This window comes from Kogia breviceps, chromosome 3 (genome assembly GCF_026419965.1).
Source record: "Kogia breviceps isolate mKogBre1 chromosome 3, mKogBre1 haplotype 1, whole genome shotgun sequence".
NCBI lineage: Eukaryota > Metazoa > Chordata > Mammalia > Artiodactyla > Physeteridae > Kogia > Kogia breviceps.
The window spans coordinates 104103909-104124283 of NC_081312.1; the positions used below are offsets into that span (position 1 = coordinate 104103909).

General features: G+C 35.3%; 1 protein-coding gene across 4 annotated transcripts in view; it reads left to right on the plus strand.

The window, feature by feature from the left end:
- Positions 1-20375, plus strand: part of SCAPER (S-phase cyclin A associated protein in the ER) — a 499446-nt gene that overhangs the window by 352026 nt on the left and 127045 nt on the right. The window lies entirely within an intron of this gene.

Sequence of the window (20375 nt, forward strand, 5' to 3'; positions counted from 1 at the left end):
ATGTGTATTCAGGCTTGAATAGCAAAAGCTAACACTCCCCATTAGGGAGAAAAACAGAGGTGCTCGACTCATTTACAAAACTCAAATTGAGCTTAAAAAGCCTTATGAAGGAAATTTCTTTGGTCTGTGACCTTTTCTAATCCTAAATCAAGAAGAACTGATGAACTTGTGAGAAGTTCTAACTGCTTACAAAATTTGAACAGAAATGCATAGTAATAATAGCTAACTTTTTGTATTGCATACAAAAAAGGAGGTAAGTACATTGACAAAGGCCTGAGCTGTGAAATTTGAAGAAGTCCCTAACGTACAAGAAGAGCACTCTGAGGCCAAGACTGCCACAGTCTGGAGTCCCAACCAAACAGTTGGGAAGTAGATTGCAGTTCGGTCTTTTAACTGCGAATTGCTCTGTCGTAAGGATCATGGGCATCCTTTGGACCCAAGATCTACTTTCTTAATCTTTTAAGTCACCCTTTGGTCCCTGGCCATCTAGGATGTAGCAGCAGACAGCATTATTTCAGAAGTATTGTATTCCTGAGTTGTAACATGCACAATTTTTGGATATTTTGTGGAGACTCTTATTTACAGGGTTTAAATGAGAAGTTTTGATAAAAGTTCAGTTTTATCACTGAGAAACTTTTAAATATTTAATTAGCTCTATAAAAGTGAGTGCTTCATTTGTCCGCTGGATACAACAGAGAAAAAAAATTCCAGGAGGATGTTATCTTTCTTCCTGAGAGACATTTGGTAAAATAGAAATAGCACCAGCTTTGTAGTCAAACAAACCTGAATTCCAGTTTTACCTCTGCTGGTTACTAGTTCCGAGAACTGAGACAAGTGCCTTAATCCTGTTGCATCTGTTTCCTCATTTGGTCAGACAGGGGTAATCATATTCACCTCACAGTGTGGGGATCAGTTGAAGTAATAATGTATGTGAGAGTTCTTTGTAAACCTTAAAGTGTTATATAACTATTAGGTGACAGTTTTTAAAGTAGTAATCTTGCCTGGTTTAAGACAGTGTTATCTATTTGATGTGAGAGATTTCTAAGTACCAACTTTGATACTGAGTAAGTTTGGGTTCTTTTGCTCTACTGACAAAGTAGAGATTAATGAAAGAAGGTATAGGTGTCCTTTAAAGTCAGGATATCTTTCTTTGGAGCAGAAAACTACATGGGGCAGTTATAGCACACATATAGATGTTCTAACCCAGAGAAGTTGCTATTCCTTATCAAAGTAGACTTTATTGACAGTGTGTTGCTTAGCATGTTGTCAGCACTCAATGTATATTAATTGGCAGAGAGAGAGAGAGAGAGGAAGGAAAGAATGAAACACAGTAAAATGTTTGAGATAAGAAAGGAAATGGCATTTGATTCTTTGGGACAGTGCTTTTCATAACTGTTAATAATTCATATTGTTCATCTTAACTGTACCTGTAGTTTTTGTTTTGTTTCTTTTTTGGTTTCGTTGTTGTTGTTGTCGTTTTGTTTGTTATCTGGTAGGCTGCAATATGCATGACCCTGAGCTCCCTTAATGGTAACCTAGATGAAATGCCTATTTCCCAAAAGCTACCATTGTCATTGTGGCAGAGGGCATGTTCTCGTGCTTATTTGTGCCTCTTGTTTAGGGAACAGAAGAGGTTTCTATAGTTCCCAAAAAGACCTAAGTAAGAATTAGCACACCTGCTTTGGAAAGGAGCCATGGAATCCTGAAAGTCCAGATCAATGCTTCTCAGCTGGCCACAGTGCCAGGATTGAGAGTTTGTTTCTTCATCTCATCTTAGGCCAATAGGTTTCTGTTTTCAGCCAGGTACTGCTTACTGAGTGAGGCCAGCACTCAGGGCTGTGGGCATCTAGCATTGACCCTAAGATTCTCCTGTCCGTCCTTAGCCCAGTTCAAGATCATGACTGTACTTTCTAAACTAGCCTCACTTCTCCGGGCTAATGAATTAAGGTTATGCTGCTTACTTGGAGACAGGAAAGAAAAATGCCACAACTACATTACATTTAAATGTAGACTCAAAGCACACTGGTGGGCCTGAGTTAGTGACTTTTTCATGTTCCTTCTAACTGCTGTCTGGCCTTGGGACTTCCTTTGCTCTCAACTTGCCCAGATACTCCCCTTCTATCCCTGTTGAGCTCCCAGCCCTCGTCATTATGAAACTTCTGCCACCTTAGCACATTTTGTTTTCTGCCTCCTGTGGCATTTCACGGCTCTTACCTAGAGAGACTGTATTTTGTTTTTTGTTTTTTTTTTTACTATCCTACAATAGTTCATTTTTCTCAGCAATAAACAGGAAAAGATTTGAGAAGTTGCAGCCACTGTCTAGTAACATTTATCATGTGGATCACCTATGACTGTAAGCCTAATGTTTCACTGCCCCTGCAGCCCCAGAACTCTGTGAGTGGAAAAACCAACTCCCTGATCCTCTTTCCTCACCACTTTGCCCATCTTCCTTTTTACTCCACATGGTACCTCAGCAGTTGTCCTATAATTATTACTAGGTAACTCCCTCTAAGTGAATATTTTGCTTCCAGCAGATTTTTTTAGTGTGAAATTGAGAATTAGACCCACTTATGAAAATTTAAATCTTTGAAACCTTTCTGAATCTTCCACTGGGTTGTTTTTCTTTTTTTTTTTTAGAAACAGAGGAAGCCTATAAACCTGCTTGAATCCTTTTCAAATTATTATTGGTTAGGTCCCATTTGTTTATTTTTGTTTTTATTTCCATTATTCTCAGAGATGGATCCAAAAAGATATTGCTGCAATTTATGTCAGAGTGTTCTGCCTATGTTTTCCTCTAGGAGTTTTATAGTATACAGTCTTACATTTAGGTCTTTAATCCATTTTGAGTTTATTTTTGTGTATGGTGTTAAAGAATGTTTCTAATTTCATTATTTTACATGTAACTGTCCAGTTTTCCCAGTACCACTTATTGAAGAGACTGTCTTTTCTCCATTGGCTATTCTTGCCTCCTTTATTGTAGATTAATTGACCATAGGTGCATTGGTTTATTTCTGGGCTTTCTATCCTGTTCCATTGATCTACATGTCTGTTTCTGTGCCAGTACCATACTATTTTGATTACTGTAACTTTGTATTATAGTCTGAAGTCAAGGAGCCTGATTCCTCCAGCTCCATTTTTCTTTCTCAAGATTGCTTTGGCTATTCAGTCTTTCGTGTCTCCATACAAATTTAAAAATTTTTTGTTCTGGGCTTCCCTGGTGGTGCAGTGGTTGAGAGTCCACCTGCCGATGCAGGGGACACGGGTTCATGCCCTGGTCTAGGAAGATCCCACATGCCGTGGAGCGGCTGGGCCCATGAGCCATGGCTGCTGAGACTGTGCGTCTGGAGCCTGTGCTCTGCAACAGGAGAGGCCACAACAGTGAGAGGCCCACATACCGCAAAAAAAAAAAAAAAAAAAAAAAATTTTGTTCTAATTCTGTGAAAAATACCATTGGTAGTTTGATAGGGATTGCATTGAATCTGTAGACTGCATTGAGTAGAATAGTCATTTTAACAATATTGATTCTTCCAATCCAGGAACACAGTATATCTTTCCACCTGTTTGTGTTGTCTTCAATTTCTTTCATCAGCGTCTTATAGTTTTCAGAGTACAGGTGTTTTGCCTCCTTTGGTAGATTTATTCTTAGGTATTTTATTCTTTTTGATGTGATGGTAAATGGAATTGTTTTCTTAATTCTTCTCTTTGATCTTTCACTGTTAGTGTATAGAAATGCAACAGATTTCTGTGTATTAATTTTGTATCCTGCAACTTTACCATATTCATTGATGAGCTCTAGTAGTTTTCTGGTAGCGTCTTTAAGATTTTCTGTGTATAGTATTATGTCATCTGCAAACACTGACAGTTTTACTTCTTCTGTTCCAACGTGGATTCCTTTTATTTCTTTTTCTTCTCTGATTGCTGTGGCTAGGACTTCCAAAACTATGTTGAATAAAAGTGGTGAGAGTGGACATCCGTGTCTTATTCCTGATCTTAGAGGAAATGCTTTCAGCTTTTCACCATTGAGTATGATATTAACTGCGGGTTTGTCATGTACAATGGAATATTACTCAGCCATGAAAAAGAATGAAATAATGCCATTTGCAACAACATGGATGGACCTAGAGATTATCCTACTAAGTGAAATAAGCCAGGCAAAGACAGTTATCATATGATATCACTTATATATGGAATCAAAAAAAAAAGATACAAATGAACTTATTTACAAAACAGAAATAGGCCCACAGACATAGAAAACAAACTTATGGTTCCCAAAGGGGAAAGGGGTAGAGGAGGGATAAATTAGGAGGTTGGGGTTAACATATACACACTACTATATATAAAATGGATAACCAGTAGGGGCCTACTGTATAGCACAGGGGACTATGCTCAGTATTTCATAATAACCTATAAAGGAAAAGAATCTGATAAAGAAGATATAGATAGATAGATAGAGATATAGAGTTATAGATATATAGATAAAACTGAACCATTGTGCTATACACCTACAACTAACACAATATTGTAAATCAGCTATACTTCAATTAATATATATATATATATATATATATCAATTATTACTGAAAGGACTTGGTCAGGATATGGTATTCTAAAATCAACCTTTTTAACAAATGTACTCCAGTAAAATTGTTTTCAGTGCCAGGAAAGATCACTGTCAAACAAGGCAATTTTCTTTCTTTTTTTGTTTTGAATTTTTATTGGAGCATAGTTGCTTTACAATGTTGTGTTAGTTTCTACTGTACAGCAAAGTGAATCAGTTATACGTATACATATATCCCCTCTTTTTTAACAAGGCAATTTTTATTTCATGTTGTATCTACTTTTGGAATGACTCATGTTATTCTGCCTCCTAATTTTACTTGGAGAAAACAAGTACAAAACAATGAATGACATATTCTAACCTTTTCTTTGGTTTAGGCTAATAACAGTTATTTTACATAGCTTTTTTTAAAAAAATCAGAGTATAGTTTATTTACAGTATTGTGTTAATTTTCTGCTGTATAGCAAGGTGATTCAGTTATACATATGTACATTCTTTTTTATATTATTTTTCATTATGGTTTATCACAGGATATTGAATATAGTTCCTTGTGCTATTAGGACCTTGTTATTTATACATTCTATATATACTAGTTTGCCTCTTAACATAGTTTTTAATATTTGAAAATAAATGGTAGTTTGTCATTTTCTTTGAGCAAAAAGAATGCCCCATGTTATGTAAATAAGAAGATGGATCTGCTGTGACCTAAACTTTGTGTTGTGTTTTTATAGTATATTTACATAGTGGCAATAATAACAGAAGTGAGAGTTGACACTTGCTGGCATTCCACATCTCCAAGCTCTTTTCAAGCAGCAGTAAATGTTCATATTTCATAAAGAAGGCAGAAAACCTTTTGGACCACCCAAAATGATACTGGGCTGTCTTTCCCAGGTTGCCTTTTACTTACCTGGTATTCCTAGTTCTTGACAGGTACTCATGAACAAAAAAGGGGCCAAATAGTTAAGCTATTCTACTTAACTATTTTATTCTCTAAGCTGCTCTAGGTTGTTCTGTAGCAGAACTAACCAGCCCCTCTTTCTTCTCCATCAGCCTTGCTTCTCTTCCTCCATTGTCCCTCTGGACACAATTTTTTTATATGGAAGTAGTCTTATCAACATGGAGAAGTACAGACCACATGGTGTAATGGAGAACAGACAGGCTCTGCAGTCAAAATCTGAGCTTAAATCTCTGCTTTTCACTTGGTAGCTATGGGATCATGGGCTAAATTGCTTGTTATAACAGAGCCTCAGTTAAATGGTAACCATACCATGTAGGGTAGGGCTTGTTGGCTGCTAAAAGTGTGTGTATTTATTAAGTGCTCTGCACAAAGAAAACACTTAGTTAATATCAATTGGGGTTTTTTTGGTAATTGTTATTGTTTTGACCTCACTTACCCTACTTAATTATTGAACTTTAAATCCCTAAGTCTGTGTCACTTTGGGTTCTAAGAATCTATGATCTATTAATTTTATTTGGTCATTTGTTTTTTTCACCCTAAGTCCAAACTTCATCCTGGTTAATTTTGGCCCAGCCTGTCAAGATCCTTTTTGGATCCTGATTTGGCCTCTAATTTAGTTTCTTTTTCTTTAACTTTGTGCCACTCCTGAAGTTGATCTGTAAAAGATATGTATCTTCATCTAAATCATTGAAGAAATATCAAACAGTTTAGAGAATAGTCCAATTTAGCACTTTATTAATGTTGCCAAAGTACTCCATTTGTTGTGTTATCTTCTCCTCAGAGATATTGCAATTCCTTGGGATCAGAGACCATAGTAAATACATTACTTTATAAATCATATGATATCTTAATAAATATCATTTGAATACATGAATGAATTCGTTTTCTGAGACACAGAAGTAAAGCAGTAAAAGAGCACACTGCTTCAAATACTTGACTCTGTGTACTTAAAACATGATCACATCTCAATCTTAGCCAAATAAGGCCCTACTGATTTTGACCACTCTTTTAGCTAGACTTAAGGCAATATTTTTTTATTCCATTTTTAAACTTCTGTGAATTTGTATATCTTATATCTGTAACTTCTTTCCTCAAAAGGTCAAAGGGAATGCTAGAACTATATTCTTGGTTGTTGTCCTTATCACAGTTTTAGAATCAGAGTACATGGGTTTATATAAGATTACCCCCGTTTTAATCTATGATGAAAAATAAATTCTTCCTGCTGCTGTGGCCTTTATAAAGTATACTTCTCTATTCACATCAAACAAATTAAGTTGCTTTTTTGCTTCTTTAGACTATATACATTTATCTATCTAGTAAATCAGCCTCAGGTAGAACAGTAGTCACTGAATACAGTAAAAATAAATAAATTTAGGATGCTGTGAGGTAGAGCCTTGCTTACTAGGAAGATCACAAATTTATTCTCCAAAGTAAAATAACATAAACTTGTGCAATTTATCTACTTGGCAATATTGCATTTGCTGGATCCTTTGAAGTTGGTGGGGAGGCAGAACCTAACATTTATTGAGAGCATCCTCAGTGCCAGTCACTGTGTTAGATGCTTTGTGTGGCTTCCCTTGTTTACTCCTCACAGGCACCAGAAGCCATGCATGTGACCACTGCCAGAATGAGGGTCAGGAGCAATAATGTTTGGGGCATGACTGCAACCTGAAAGAGAGCCATGATACTCTTTTTTCAAAGAGTGTTTATTTTTTCCAAATGACAGAGTGTTCAGAATTACTCTCCCATGATTATTGAGGTTTCATCCCTAAAGGTGTCTGTTCCTTTTTCTTGGTCTAGTGATACTCACAGGGTAGCGACTGATGCAGTTCATTTCGTAGTGGAAAAGGATTATCCCATTGTATACCAGAAGCAGGTACATGACGTAGGGCTTCTGATCCTGATACCCAGGGAAACTGTTCTCTAGGGATTCCTTTCTTGGGATCAGTTGTATGTACATATGGACATGGAAATGGGATTGCCACATCTAGGAACCATTTGAAATAGACCTTGTCCTTAGGGAGCTTACAGGGAAATGAGGTGGGTTAAACTCTAAATATCATTAGTACTAGCCTACTGTGTTACCTTTGTGGAATAGCCAGCCTGGTGGTATATGTAAGCTCTTCATAAAAGGAACGTTTTGTTATGTATCTAGTGTCTGCAAACTTAGTTTCCTCAGATGCCTGGCCTCATGTGCCTGGCCTATAGCTTGCTTCTTATTCTGGTCTCTTGACTCACTTGTCTCTTCTCTTTGGAGCTCATCTACTATTAAATCTTTGCCTTTCTCTTCAGTTTGTAACACAATCCAGACTCCGTTAACCCATTTTTCACCATGAGCTTCCTTCCCTACTACCCTTTATTTCTTCTTGGCTTGTCATATTCGCTTCATATTCACCTCAACTCCATTCTTATTTGTTGTTCCCTTTTTCTGGGTGTTATGAATACTACATGTTCTAGGCATTGCAGCTGTGCCTCTTCTAAGCAGCTATATTTTATGCCATAGGATGTTTCCCTCAATGGCCATAGCTGGTTAAACCAAGAATGGACATTTGACTCAAAAGCAGCCAATCTATAGACCAGCCAGCAATATCAGAATTAAAACGCAACCCCCAAAATTAAACTGGTCCAGTCAAGTTTCTCTCTCAGGAATTTGCAGTTGGAAAATTATAAAACTCCAGCCCATTTTGTGTGTGTGTGTTTGAATTTGAAAAATTATGTAGAGTAACTTCTGGGATGGTCATTACAAGGCTGTGTTCACTCCAAGTTTAGCAGGACTAATGAAGGCCAGTTGGGGGGAAAGGAGGAGACCAGAACTGCCTCATGAGAGAAAAGGGGGCTGGAAATGAGAGTAGGCCCAGTCCACAGAGCTGGCATTGTTCCTGCCCTCCTGAAGTCTGGTAGTTCATTTTCTCCTGGATTCACGTGAAAGTTTCCAACAGCCTTACAGTAAATGCCTCTTTTTACTTGACATATTTTGAGTAAATTTCTGTCCCTTCCAGCCTAGAGCCTGAGACTTTTAAATACAAATATTAAAGATTTTTTAAAACTCTAGATTGGGTTGAAAATATGGGACTATGTTATAGAACCTTCCTTGCAACCTCATAGAATTGTTTTTCTAGATTCTTTCATACGAAGAAAGAATGAATGAATGCCCACATTTTAAAGTAGAAATAGAGAAAGCACGTTTTACAAGTTCTCTAGGGTATAGTTCTTTATGAACACATTAAATGTTTCTACAAGCTGGGACTGGCAGAACTTTCCTTTTTTCTGCTAACCCCAGTTTGGAGAATCTGTATAGAAAATTATATACATTGAACATTCTGACCCTGGATGCTAAGGTAAGCACACTTCAAGTAACATACTCTAGAGTGCAGAGCTTACTTTCAGGATCAAAGATTGGAAAATGTATTGTGTATTGTTCTTTAATAACAATACATAAGTTCTGCAAGAACAAGTAACACTACTACTCATGTTCTTTATAGCCCTCAAGTGTTAACTTTCTTGGTTGGCCCTTGGGTCCCAGATTGATTACCTCATTATTGACTTTATAATTAGGACTTAGTTTGAATCCCAGTAACACTGTCTTATTTTTACAAAAACTAGAAGTATATTTTCTTAGACTCTTATTTTCTCAGACTTGATCATAATGGACCATAGTCCAACTTTTTAATAAAAAAATGTTCGTTCATAATTAACTTAATCATTGCACCAGTTATCTTCTGAAATTAGAACCAGTTGCCTGTTTTGAAGCTGAGGTTAAGATGTTTTGAATGTGAGGAGATTGCAAGAGCAGTCACCACCCCCAAACCCCCACTCAAGTCCTGACAGCATGATGCAGCTCAGAATGTTAATCCTATACTACAAGGTAAAGCTTTATTATATTTTAAAGAACTGAATAATATGCCTTTATTTTAAGACTTAACAGTGCAGTTTCAACTGCTAGGAGAAAGATACAGCATTGGTAAAAGACAAATGATTTTTTTGTTAAGACATTTTTATAGGACTTGAAAGAAGGAAGAAAAACGTTGACTTATTTCAGTTCAAGCTTTTTTGGGGCTTGCAATTTTGTTCTTCTCAGGAAAACCACACAGTATCTCCATATTATTAAACATCTATCCCAAAGCATCACATAGTCAAGTACCTGATGCAAGTTTCAGAGCATTGCATCATCCTATTCCTCTCTCTCTTTCCCAATAAGAAATGCAAAACTTCATTCTAGATGGGGTTGTTGTTTAACAAAATTGCACTGGTAGATGCTGGATTCATGTTTTCTGATAAAATTTGCAGTTTTGAAACTTTTTTCTTAGCCCAGTCTACATTAAGGCATTTTCTTTCCATGTAGAATGTTCTCAGGTAATATTTTGTTGGTTGAACATTTTTGGTTATGTGTTTACTTAAGAAAATCTTTAACTTGGACTGTCACTGTTAAATAACTCCTGGGATGTTACTCACAACTTATTTGAGGCTCTAACTTGCTTGCTATTTCCTTTACACTAATGCCTTCTCCAGAGAATCATTTTCATCAAGCCTAGCTATTGATTCAGAGTTCAGGTTATTGCCTTACTGAAAATAAAAATTCATCTAAATAGTTCTCAGCATTGACATTTGAGTTAATGTAAATACAAATCTCTCTCAGTTTTTCAAATTTATGCATTCCAGCAAAGATGGTTGTAAAGCTAATTTCTATTAAGTGAATCCTATTTTCTTATTAATTTCCTTCTAAAATCAGCAGTGTATTTCTGTGAGGAAAGTGTCAATGCACTAAACAATTGATACAAAGTTTGTGACCAAGTCCTTTGGTGTTCTGGACAGTGTAACATAGCAGTAGTACTGAAAAACTCTGTAGCACCTTCAGAATTATGAACTATGTAGCACTTTGCTAACTTTGTAACCTCTTTTGTTAACGTCTGGGACTTAGATTCTTGAGAAACACCTAAATAGGATGAAGATTATAGTATCACATTTTACAAATATGTACACAGTCTAACACATAATGTATTTTAGGCTAAAATCTACTTCTATAAACATATTCACTTTCCCACTTGATTGGTTCTAGAACTGAAGCCAGGAATATCTGTATTTAGAATTAGGGAAAAGGGAATATAATGCACTACTGGATTAAACTCAGCTGGGATTTAGAGTCAGAGCATTAGAGTTCAAATACCAGCTTTGCCAGTATTTAATGTGAGACCTGTCTCTTAAGACCTTATTGTGCTGTAGTATTTTTCATCTGGGAAATGGGGAATGAAATGGAGGAAAGATTTCTATCTCACAGGGTTGTTGTGAAGGTGAAATGCTAATATGTAGGAAAGGGCTTTGTGAATTGTCACACTCTAGCATGGGATACCAGTGGCACTGGGTCAGAATGCGGGATTGCCCTGCACACTGCAAGGTGTGTAATATCCCTTGGCCCATTAAATACCTCTGCCCTCAGTCACTGTGACAACCAAATATGTTATTATACCTTTACACACATACCTAAGAGGTTGGTACAATTCTGATTGAGAGTTGTGTGCTGAGCAGTAGACTTGTGGAAATAAAACATTGTCCATACCCTCAATGGACTCATTCATTAAGAGGTGAGCTAAACAGGGGAAGAGGTAATTTAGTATGATGTGCTAAGTATAACTATAGAAGTATGCACCAAGTACAGAGATAACATGAAGGATGGAGTAATTAACTGCCATAGGAAGACACAGAATCTTTCCTGTAGGATATGCCATCTAAGTTGGGTTTTAAAAGATAGATTCAGAGTTTGCCAAATTAACAAATCCTACTAGGCAGAGAGCACAGCATGTGCAAGATCATGGAGGCCTGAAATAATAGGATGTGCTTGGGAAGCTGTACACATTTTTATATTCTTAGGACACAGATGTTCTAATAAGAGGAAAAAATATTAGAACACTGTCAGTACAATATCAAAAATAATTAAGTCTGAGGGAATTGGACAAAATGACTAATTCAGGGAAAAGTAAAAAGCATTTATTCCTTATTTATTTCACATTTTGGCAAGAAAAGTTTATATCTATTTCGTTCACTCATCTTTCTATTAGTGCTGCCACTACCTTAATTTAAGCCCGTATTGCTTATGCTATTTTAACCAAAGAGGAATTCAGTCATTTAATATATTCTTTTATTGCCATGTACTTAGTACTTTGTTTAGTATTGTGGGTAAGAGATGAGTGAGAGAGAGAAGCTTTACAAAGAAGTTGTTTTGAATCCCTGCAAAACACTTCGCATTGTCAGAAATACAAGAGTAATAAAACTGTTTTATAAATATATTACATTTATTTAACAGAGTTTTTGGCTTGTCTTCACCAATTTATCACATTATATAAATGAAGAAACTAAGGCTTAAAAAGACTGAATGATTTACCATCAGTTATCACACTGGCAGCTAGGACTGTGCATTCTATTCTGGTACTCTTCCTTCTCTACCTTATTGCCTACATGGTATCACCAAAGAGAGATATTATCAGTCTGCAGGTATTTGTTAAATTTCTTCTGAGATATGTGAGATTTTTATCTTCAAAGAGGTTACATCACAACTGGAAAGATAAGACTAATCAGTAAGTTACTCTACACCACACAACAACAAAAAAATTGAATTATTGAAGGTGTATGCAGAAAGTGCTATTTAATTGTTTGAGTCTATTAAGGATTCTCAGTGGATCTCTTACAAAGCTGGTATTTACAGGGTAATGATGGCTTTACTTTTGTTTCTGATATGTGAATATTTAACTTTTAAAAAGTTAATAAAAGTTGAATATTTCTTTGATATCTTATAAAAAATTATTGTCATCATTCCTGTGAGTAGCTTGGGGGTTTTTTGTTGTTGTTATTTAGTTTTTCTGTTTAGTTTTTTACTTTTGGTGGAGGTGGTATTGTTTGGTTGATTGGTTTAAGGTTTTTAAACCAATTATTGTAGTGGCTTATTGGTGTGGGTACAGAAAATGCTTGTGGAATGATTTTTCCCTCCTAACAGGTTAGGAGCCAAAGAGGGACAAGAGGAATGATCTAACAGAAATTGGGAAAGATGAACCAAAACCACTTGTAACTATCTGTATGTATGAGACAAAATGTTCAGAGAAGATCTAGCAATGAAGTCTAAAAAAGCAGCGTAACGTTTCTGTGTTACCTTAAACACCCTTCTCATGACTTAAATCAGGTGGCAAATATGGAGTAAATTTATCATAAGACTTATTTCCCATCAGTAACAGATACTATAGAAGTGGAAACCATGCACCACCCCATGTATCTGCTATATTATAGCCCCCCATTAAGTGTTAATAAAATGGTATTTGCCAGTGTGGGTGAAATTTAGGATACAACCCATTGTTAATAATTAATTCCTTATTTCTAGGCAGGATTATTGTAATATAATTCTAAATGTCTATTTTTAGATCAAGATTTACTAGAAGTGAATAACTTTCCCCAAGACAATAAAAGTAAAAACATTGTTTTGCAAGCTAATTAGCCATAGTGATTGATAAATACTCATCTCCATTTGACATATTGAGGCATTTTGTTTATGTCTCAGAAGGCTGAACAGAAATGGTTACAGTTGACAGCTGTTGTACCACTAATAAGATTAAAGTAAAGAAATTAGTTGTGTCGACTTTAATCTGCTGTTTAACACTGCAAACCACCTGGGGTCTTCTCCAGAGCCAACATGTTTAATTGTGACTTTAAAATTATATAACCAGATCCTACTTAAGAACATATCTAAAGACTTGCTAATCATAACTGTCTTGTTATTAGACAAGACAGAGTTTAACGCTAGACTTTAAAATTAATGTTTTAATTTGATGCTCATCCTACATTTTTAAATATATTTTTGTATATTTAACACCTTCTCAGTGGGAGGTTAATTTTAGGAAATGAAAGTCTAATTAGGTTGTGCTTAATATATATATGGTTTCGCATTTAAAATTAGAATATGTCTCTGTGGAATAATTAAATTGCCTATCTAATTGTCCCAAATTCACCAATTAAAGAAGAACCCTTGAAATAACATATCCACTTGAAAGTTTCTTACTCCTGCTCTGAGGCATCATTATACTTAGGAAAATCATTTAATTAAAAAATTAATCTCAGTGTTATTAAAATGTTACATTGTAGAATATGATATGCAATGTAATAATCATTTGTGATTGTTACATTGAATTTTGATGCAAACTGAAGTGTAGGATGCACATAATTTACATACCCATAGTACAGATTGGTTGGTCTGCAGCATTATTAGCGTCTCTTCAAGACCCCTTGAGCTGTCTTGATTTGCAGTTCCTAGATGTTGGCCCCCCTGCTATCCCCACCCACCCTAAGTGTTCTAGAATCAGAATGGAGGGAATCAGAGGTAGAGAAGGCAGTGTGGATTTACACTAGTCATCACTGTGCCAGTGGGAAAAGTTTTCCTCTTTATCCGCAGCTCACACAGATCCAAATGTCCAAATGTCCGCTGAAAATATGCCTCCAAATTCTGTCACAAGTCCACATTCTCTGTGGTCACAAAAATATCAAAACTGAATCATCTCTTCCTTATTAAATTTTCTGCATCATTCTTCTCTCCTCAAATTTCTTGCTGAGAAAGACATTTTCTTATTAACCAAGACTTGCTTATTCAGTATCTTCAAATTTTATCAATAAAATAATAACACTTAAAAAGGTTTCCATATATGCAAGACCACATATAGAACTATTTGCAAATACATTTTCCATGTTAAACACTACTTTGCTTTGATTCAGTTTATTTTATTCTAATCAGTACTATATGTCTAAAATCTATTTGGTACAAAAGACCACGTGAACATTATTAAAATGAGACTGCTTTAGAAAATTTTCTCCCTTGCCTCAATAAATAACTTTATAAGCATAATCAAATAGCACTCTCTGTTAACACTCCATGTTAGCATTCCATGTTGTTTTATAATTTTAAATTCACTGGTTCAGTAATATACACTAGAGTCTTTCTACTTTCTGTAGAGAAGAACTAAGAGATCTGATACTAAAAGATTTGCAAATGAAAGTTGATTTTATTTGTTTTAAAAATTTTTAAATCATGAACTTTCCACATGTTTTCCAAGCTGGGTAGTGTTCTTTCTTTACCTTTTTTGGTTGAGGAAGAGAGTATTATATCCATTCGCTCTGTTGTCAGTGTTTATTTTTTATTTCCTGGTACATATAGACCAAGAAGTGTTTTGTGTACTTTGGATACATTACAGAATAAAAGGCAATAAATGTGCAAAAGATTTGAATAGATACTTCACCGAAGAAGACACACAGATGGCAAGTAAGTGTATGAAAAGATGCTCTACTCATTAGGAAATACAAATTCAAACCACAAGAAGAGACTGACTTCATCATACCTACTAAAATTTCATAAAAAAGAAAACTGATACTACCAAGTGCTGGTGAGCATACAGAGCAATTGTAACTCTCTTACTTACACTACTAGTGGGAAATGCACAAGGGAACAGCCACTTTGGAAAACAGTGTGTAAGTCTCTCATAAAATTAAATATATACTTACTATATGTCCCAGCAGTCCCACTCCTAGTTACCCCAGAGAAATAAAACAAAATATGTGCTAACAAAAACCTGTAAATGAATGTTTATAGCAGCTTTATTCATAATTGCCCCAAACTTGAAACAACCCAAATATTCTTCAACTGGTAAATGAATAAGCAATCCATAAGCATGGAAAGTATCTATGCAATTAAATACTGTTCCGAAATAAAAAGGAACAGACTATCTATGCATGCAGTAACACGGTTGAATCTCAGATGCATTGTACTAAGTGAAAGAAGCTAGAGTCAAAAGGCTGCATATGGAATGATTCGATTTATATGACTGAAAAAGGCAAAACTACAGAATTAGAACACAGATATGTGATAGTCGGGGGTTAGGAGAGGAGATGACTAGAAAGTAACCATCCAGGGGAATCTGGGAGATGATGGTTCTATGTCTTTATTGTGGTTGTGGTTTCACTGCTGAATGCATTTGTCAAAACTCTGTGCACTAAAAAGGGTAAATGGTAACTGTGTATAAATTGTACTTCAAATTTTAAAATTACATATTGAAAGTGCAAAAGAGCACATGATATATAAATGAAAGAAAATTCATTTATCATTAGACATTTCAATATCAGTGTTTTATTTCAGAAGAAAATGAAGTAACATTTTTAATATACTCAAGAAAAGAAGATACGTGCCAAGGAGTTCATATTCAGCAAAATTGACCTTCCGTTATAAAAAGCATAGACACTTACCAATATGCAAGAACTCGGAATATTGTTCCCACAAGACCTTGCTAAGGAGTCTAATAGAGAACAAGCTTCAGACAAGCAATGAATATAGATACATTGACATGTGGACTGATAGTGAACATTAAATATGTAATTATGGCACTAAAACTAAAGAAGATTAAGTGGGAGAGTGTAGTATGAGATGATTGTATGTTCTGACGGTGTAGCTAGTACAGCCTCTTTGGAGGTGAGGAATAGGTATGGCATATGCCAAAATATTTTTAACTGTTTTCAGCAATCATAATTAGTGTACTGTTAATTTTGTTATTCTCAAACTTCTGTGTGTTATAATGTAGCATAAAGCAAGTAAGTAATTATGGATATTCTAACTCTGTCATCCTTGCTGCTCTTAAGGACCATGATTCTCAGTGTCAAAGAGAGGAAAAAGAGCTGTTATATGTTGATAGAAGAGTTTGAAGAAAAAATCCCGTAGTCCTGAGTTTGAATCTGAAATAGCAATATGAATTTACGAGATACTTGATCTTTAACTGGGGGATGGGATTCCCACCCTTAGTCATTCTAATGAGTGTTTAAAAAAGCAGAATAGTGGAAAATGTGGTTATTAATGTGTTAGTATGTTCCACACTTGTACATTCTTGTATATTCTCCTTGAAACAAGGTAGACAGTTGTCCCTTCATTTAGACATCTCTGTGCTTAGCCAGCTCTGTGCTGCATGCTATGAGGGGCCCAAAAAGGATGAATCAGGCAAGGACCTTGCTTAGAACTAACTTAGAGTAGTTGTATAATAGAGTTTTCAGTACTTTGACACTAGTCTCAGTTTTTAGCCTCCAGAATTGGCACATGCAGCTTTCAGGTGGGCCAGTCCTGCAGGGCCAGGCTTACATCACAGGCCCTGTTCTGTGAGGGGCCACTCACTTGGTGGGTCCAGTTAGGGTGTTAGAATTCTAACTGCAGTTGCATCTCCCTAGTTTCAAATAATTCTTTTTAACAATATCTTTAAAAGTTATTTTAGTTTGGAGCTTTATAAAGACAAAGCATAATTTGAGAATGGCATTGCATATAAGCTATATACCATTTATTAAATGCTTAGTGCAAACAAAATGTACGTGGTAAATTATATTTGAGAGCTCTAGTTTTAATATTCATTTCTCCCTTCCCTAGAAAACTGGTATTACTCCAAGGCTGTGTGTTCTAGTTCAGTCCAGATAATCTTCTTTCCTTAAACTATATCATTTGCTGTGTTTTGTGATGTTCTGTCTCTTTCCTACACTTACCCACATCAAGCCAATCCTTTTCTTACACGTGGACTGAAACAGTAACTGATGAACATTCCAAGTTTCTCTTTGCAGCTGTATTGGTGTGACTCTTATTACTTGCTGTGCCTACTTAGCACAGAATTTTGCTCTGCAGGAACTTAAAGCCTTCACTCACCTCCATGTGTATAAGCTATCTGCCATTTATTAAATGCTCAATGCAAGCCAAAGGCATTTGGTAAATTATAATTTATAATATAAGGACTCGGGTTTTAAACTGCCAATGGCAGTTGTTTTTAAATGTCTGCTTTCTTGACACTGGTATGAGATAGTGGATTTTGGTGAACAGTGTTTCCTGAAAAGTCTTAATCACTAGAAACTGCCTAAGGATATAAACTTAACATGCTTCCTTAGTTATATTATCAAGTCCTCTTAGGCTGCAACCACCTGGGGCTTTTCTATTTAACTATTTCATAATATCTTAGATACTAATCTTAATGTTGGAGGTGTACTACACTTGTATTCTGTTAGTGTCCTTTTGGGGTATAAATAGGTTCCTGTATTTATTGCTAAAATACCCAGCTTTGTGATGCCTTTTCTGTCCTGTTTTTCAGAGGAAACATTTTCAGTGAGAAGACTTACTGACACAAGATTCACTCATGTATTCATGATTATTTGGAGCAGAAAGCCTTTATCTAAACCCAACCACAGTGTACTTTTGACAGAAAGGACAGTAAGATTTTACTGTTTTCTCAGAAGATACTTTTAAAATCTGGGGCTTTCTGTTTGATGTTAAAAAGTGCTTCCAGTCATTTGAGTTTTAAATTACAAGGAAAGCTGCTTGGGCAGACCACCCAAGCTGGGTTCAAAGAAGTGATCTTTCTAAGACAGGTGCTCTTCAAATAGAGGTTGTTTTTCAAACAAGTTCTACTAAGTGGACAAGTTTTTCCTGACCCTGAGATTTTTGGTTACTGCCCCCACCCCACCCCGCCCTGCTTTTTTCTCATCAGAAAGTAGTTTCTTTGTGGAAGTTTCTTTGGAGAGTTTTGTGAGCATAAGATTATACAGATGCATATTCCATACTTTGCTAGTAAATGCAGTTTCTTTAATGTAAAGCACAGAGGGCTTTAGGACAAAATCCCCTACCATGTGCTGTTTGCTTTTTCATGTTTATGTTTATTTATGCCTTGCGATATTCCCCAAAAGATTTTAGACAAGTTGTAGGGATTTCATTGAATAAGACAGAAAATAAAGAGATTAGAAATCAAGACCATAAAAATTATAGATCAAAACCAAAGGGAAAAGAGGATACAATTTTAGAACTATAATTCCACTGTCATTCTAAATATAGTACCCTCATTTTGTTTAAGCCTTGAGGGATCTATAGTTATGTATGTTAGTCCCACTATAAAGCTGCAATACACAAAACAATGTGATATTGCCACAATGCTGAATAATATTATCAACTAGACTAGGAAACCAGGGAATATATCCTATATATATAGTTATAGTAAAGGTTGCATTTCAAACCGGTAGAGAAAAGGTGAATTATTGAGTAATCTTTGGAGCGGGGGGTGGAATTTAGGCTTCTGCCTCATGCCACACACCAAAATAAATTTTAAATGATTTAATAGTAAATTATAAAACCATAAAATTACCACACACAGCGATGATTAAAGAAAAATAAATACAAATGGCTAGACACAGACATGTAGCTACCTCATCTTATAGTGAAGAATAACCTTTTAAAGAATAAAAGGAAAGGAAGAAAAAAATAAATCACAAAGAAAGAATTATTTGACTACCTAAAATTGTTTAGCTTCAGTACATAAAAAATGCCTTCAAAATAACAAGCAAAATTAATGGCAGTAGGTAAACTGGAAAATATATTAACAACATGTATTAACCCTTTGTTATATTTATATTGAGAGAATCCTTATAAATCACTAAGAAAAAGATAAAAACCTCCAATAAAAACTTTAAAATAGAAGATAAGAATAATTAACAAAAAGATAAGTGGCTACTTACCTTATACCTTATCCCACAATCAATTTCATAGCTCGCATTTAAATGTAAAAATGTATGAAAATGCCAGAAGTAAATTTAAAAGAATGTTTTTATAATCTTGAAGTGGGAAGGTCCTTCTAAGTTTTACACAATACCCGGGTGTACTAAAGGGAAAGTTTGACAGATTTTATCAAATAAAAATGAAAACATTCTTTATGACAAAAACCAAAAAATTTAGATAAGCAACAGACTGGAAAATTTATTTGCTACATATGATGATAAAAGGTTAATATCTTTATTATTGGTAAAGAGCATTATAAATCAATTAAAAAAAAGAGACCCCCCCCAGTAGAAAAATGGGTAAAAGGTTCACAGTGATAATTCAAGAAAATATAAATATACATTGGCAATAAGCACATGAAAAAGTCTTTGATCACACTAGTAATAAAAGAAATGCAACCTTTAAAAATTCCATTTTTAGCTGTCAGATCAGTAACAGTTGTTTATAATGAAATTATCTAGTGTTGGTAAAAACATGGAGAAACTCTTTTTCTGGGAGTATAAATTGGTTTAAAATATTTTTTTCTGGCGGGCAATTTGAATTTTGCAGTGTCTATCAAAAATCTTAAATGTAAATTCATCCTAAGGAAGCAGAAGGATTTGTTCAGTACAGCCATTGTGAACATGAGTTGTGCTGTTGAGCACATCCTATGTTTGTGGAGCTCCCAAGCATATAATGTGGCCCTCCCACTATAGAGCATGAGAATGCCAGGTATTTGCTTCCCAGTATTCTTTGTGTCTAGTATATAAACTTGTGACCTAGGCTTCACGACCCAACATACCCACTCCAGACTTACTCTGGGGCTAATGAAGTAAGAAGCATGGACATCCCAAACTCTATTCTTTTGACAATTGGAGGCAGCTGCATCTGGTGTCCAAAATCATAGTGTGAGTTCAAGCTGTGGCATATGGTGCCCAGTGTTGTTTTTAGCGGATCAATTTCATGGTACGTGATTTGGATATATTGGTCCGGGCAGTGTAACTTCTATGCCTGTGTTTTCTAAATCCTATGATATACCCAATAGCCTGTCAGTTAATTTCCTTAATATTTAAATCAACCAGAGCTTACTTCCTGTGGCATATAACTAAGAACTCTGAATATTAAAACAGTGTTGTTTATAACGTTGAAAATTGGGCACAATAGTAAGGGATCGATTGAAGTAAAATTTTATATCCATTGGATGACACTGTTCCATCTTTTAAAATCTATAATATTTCTCAATGTATTTTAATCAGAAAAGGAATTTAAAATAAGAAATTGGATGTTTACAAAAC